Source organism: Rana temporaria, chromosome 1 (assembly GCF_905171775.1).
Source record: "Rana temporaria chromosome 1, aRanTem1.1, whole genome shotgun sequence".
Lineage (NCBI taxonomy): Eukaryota > Metazoa > Chordata > Amphibia > Anura > Ranidae > Rana > Rana temporaria.
In genome coordinates this window covers 36,408,249-36,412,277 of record NC_053489.1, presented here as the reverse complement: position 1 = coordinate 36,412,277, position 4,029 = coordinate 36,408,249, and the positions used below count along the sequence as shown (strand labels likewise).

Here is a 4,029-nt window from a genome sequence, read left to right as displayed (position 1 = left end):
GTACTCAAAGTTCTGCATTTTATTGTTCCCGGCTGAATTTACCTCTCAGCATGCGTTTCCCTTTCAGTTAAGAGGAAAATGAATACACCATACAACATAAAACTTTATTTGTCACCTGAACATTTGTACAAGGAGAATGATGTACAATATATTCCATGAAGCAGCCAACTACAGTCCAATATACAGAACTCTGTTTAACAAAGAAAATAATTAAGGCATCTTTTTAAATGGATATGTCATCCGCAAACACACACACAAATACAAATTGTAAAACGTAAGTTTTCCGCACTCATAAGGAACCTGCAGGCTTACTGGGTAAGATATTGCAAAGAGGAATGAGTATAAAGAAAAAACACACCAGCCAATCAGATTTTAACATTTATGTCAGAAAAGTGCAAGGCGATTTCCGATTGGCTGCTGTAGGCAACAGCTCCTTTTTGCGCGCTTCTTTGCTTTATGAAATAAGCCTGCTTTGATGTGCGTGAAATAATGGATTCGGATTTGGTGAAGTAGACAAAGATCAGTAAATAGGATGAAATATTTTGTAATATGGTCTTTGGATCGGTCATAAATGCCAAAACAGAAAAAATAGGATTTTTGTACTCACCGTAAAATCCATTTCTCTGAGTTGATGGACGGACACATCCTTCTTTGACATTAGGGTTATGCTTCTTCCTACCAGGAGAGTCCTAGAAGGAAGCGGATATAACCCTAAGGTCAAAGGCTGCTGTGTCCGTCTATGAACGGAAGAGAAAATAGGATTTTTGTACTCACCGTAAAATCCATTTCTCTGAGTTCATGGACGGACACAGCAGCCTTTGACCTTAGGGTTATATCCGCTTCCTTCCAGGACTCTCCTGGTAGGAAGAAGCATAACCCTAATGTCAAAGAAGGCTGTGTCCGTCTATGAACGAAAGAGAAATGTATGTTGCTGCTGATTGGTAAAGTGACATTTTGCACACCGCCAGTGAAAATCGTGTTATAGGGATTTTCACCACTCCAAGCCATGCAGCCGGTGCTTGAGGAGTTGGGGGCAGAGGAGCTCTGAAATGCACACCTTTTCTAGCTGGCTACCAATCGCAGCAACTAATCCAGGAGTGGTGTAAGGCCAAGACATCCAGTCCCCCCTGCTTATCATTGTTACTTCTTTAGCGAAATGCTGGGGATGATAGCAAAATGGTATGTGACTCTGCATAAAGTCTTAATCTTTCTCACTCCACCAGCACTAGGGTTGTCACCTGTCTGGGATTTACCCTGACAGTCCGGGCTTTGAATCTTGTGTCCAGGTTTCAGTCCACCTGTAAACCGGACATATTATTCAGACCAGACTGTGGCTCTCTAAGATAGCTGGAAAGAGAATTGGGTGTTCTTCTTCCTCCCGCCTGCAGGAGGCGGTAGAGAACCGGCACAGTTCAGTGTCAGCGAAGCACCGAAGGGGAGTGAAGACTGGAGGGAGGAAGGAGGAGCTGCGTTGTTTTCAGTTTTGATGCGCAGAGGGACACCTGGGTGCACCTGATGTAACAGGGGGACTGTGAAGGGTGTACCTGATGTAACAAGGGACTGCAATGAGTGTAAGGGGGGAGGGAATCTGAAGGGGGCACCTGATGTAAGGGGGGAGGGAATCTGAAGGGGGCACCCGATGCAAGGGGGGGAGGGAATCTGAAGGGGGCACCTGATGCAAGGGGGGGAGGGAATCTGAAGGGGGCACCTGATGCAAGGGGGGAGGGAATCTGAAGGGGGCACCTGATGTAACAAGGGACTGCAATGAGTGTAAGGGGGGAGGGAATCTGAAGGGGGCACCTGATGTAAGGGGGGAGGGAATCTGAAGGGGGCAGGGAATCTGAAGGGGGCACCTGATTTAAGGGGGGAGGGAATCTGAAGGGGGAACCTGATGCAAGGGGGGGAGGGAATCTGAAGGGGGCACCTGATGTAAGGGGGGGAGGGAATCTGAAGGGGGCACCTGATGCAAGGGGGGAGGGAATCTGAAGGGGGCAGGGAATCTGAAGGGGGCACCTGATGTAACAAGGGACTGCAATGAGTGTAAGGGGGGAGGGAATCTGAAGGGGGCACCTGATGTAAGGGGGGAGGGAATCTGAAGGGGGCAGGGAATCTGAAGGGGGCACCTGATTTAAGGGGGGAGGGAATCTGAAGGGGGAACCTGATGCAAGGGGGGGAGGGAATCTGAAGGGGGCACCCGATGCAAGGGGGGAGGGAATCTGAAGGGGGCACCTGATGCAAGGGGGGAGGGAATCTGAAGGGGGCAGGGAATCTGAAGGGGGCACCTGATGTAAGGGGGGGGGGAATCTGAAGGGGGTACCCTTTAAAATGCTGGAATTTGCAGAAGACATGAGAACTTTACATCTGGGCAGGACTGGTCACCTGACACAAATCAGAAATACTGAACTGGAGTATATGACAAAATACAGATCCAGAGATTACCTTCAGTGACCACATGTAGATCCTGATCTGCTTGGCTCCACAACCTCTCTACTGGGTCAAAAGTCATCCATTCCAATAAACCACCTACTACTGGCCCTTTAAGGGACCGTTTACGGCAGATCAGTAGGTTGGCTCCCGATCGACAGCGTGGTCACTGTGTTGGGGGGTACTGAATGAATGGGCTCCCAGAAACGATGCCACCTGTAGGCATACACCTGGCAGTGCAGTTTGGAAGTCCACCTCTGTGCTGCTATATAGATGTATATGGCCGGCAGCAATAGGTTAAAGGACCAAGCAGAAGCCACGAGGTAGGATGCGATGGGCCAAGGTCACCTTTTGCAGATAAAGTCAAGGTTTGCATATACTTCAGCTGTCCCTAGCATTGAGTCTACTGATTATGCCAACATCCAGTTGTCATTGAAGGTAATATCTGGAGTATTTTGTGATCATATGTGCCATCTAAGTTACCCTTGTAACGGGTTTTGTACAGAAGCCATTGCTGTCCTGAAAATGCTTATTGCCTGGCAGCAGATGTTTCAATAGTTTCTAAATCATTAACCTGGAACGGGTATGCATATAATTTGTCTTTCCCCTGCCACCTGCTGGTTCCAGGTTTGTGACTGGAGAAGAAATTGCCATTTTTAGAAAGAGGTAAGCAGGAAAAAAAAATTCCTTTCAAATGGAAATCTCGCAAGAAAAGTTACAATAGGCACAGTCACCGCGTTCTCCATTGGCCACACTCTTGAGAAGCGCTAAAATGGAATTACTGTACAAAGAGGAAACCGTTTTGAATAGAGATAACTGCACCCATCTTCATAAAAAAAAAAATGCTTTTATTTTTTTATATTTTACATAGGAGCCTGGAAAGCATTACTGATCACAGTAGATCATTACTTTCCATATTCGCTGGCAAATACCAAAGTAGAGACCTTTGGTTACATAAAGTGTCAATAGATACGAGTGCAGCTACATCCCCTTCCACTGAGATCTAGGAGTCCCTCCGACACAATCAAACCCTCTAAGGGCCCTTTCACACGTACGGACAAAAAGTCAGTTTATTACAAGTCCGTTTACGGACTTGTAATGTATCCCTATGGGATTGCAGACGTTAGCGGATAAACATCCGCTAACGTCCGCAACCATCCGCGTCCGCAAAGATCCGCTTTTGCGTACAGAAGAAAACCCTATTTTTCTTCCGTCCGGCGGAACGGATCGGATGAATACGGACACACGGTCCGTATTCATCCGATCCCCCATAGGGGAGAGCGGAGGAGAGACAGGGCGATCTCTGCACTGTGTGCGGGGACCGCCCTGTCCGCCGACAGCTCAGCTGGGATTACGGAGGAATCCCCGCTAAGCCAAACGGGCTAACGGAGCGTATCAATCAATTACCGCTCTGTGTGAAAGAGCCCTAACACTTCTGTGAATGAATGATGGCGCTCTGTGGTCAGAGCCACAATCAGCCACTCCAATTTCAAATCCTATGCCCTGTACACACGATCGTTTTTTCCATTGGAAAAAGTCAGATGCGGGGTTTTGGTCGGGAATCCCAACCGTGTGTATGCTCCATCAGACTTTTCCCAACAGAAA

General features: G+C 47.7%; 1 long non-coding RNA gene across 1 annotated transcript; it reads right to left on the bottom strand.

Moving 5' to 3' along the window:
• Positions 1–856: 856 nt before the first annotated feature.
• On the bottom strand, positions 857–2,095 carry LOC120926483. The gene is made up of 3 exons (XR_005746951.1): positions 2,014–2,095; positions 1,744–1,800; positions 857–1,601 (listed from the first exon to the last, which is right to left on the bottom strand). It is a non-coding gene; the product is annotated as an uncharacterized LOC120926483 (long non-coding RNA).
• Between the last annotated feature and the right edge of the window lie 1,934 nt (positions 2,096–4,029).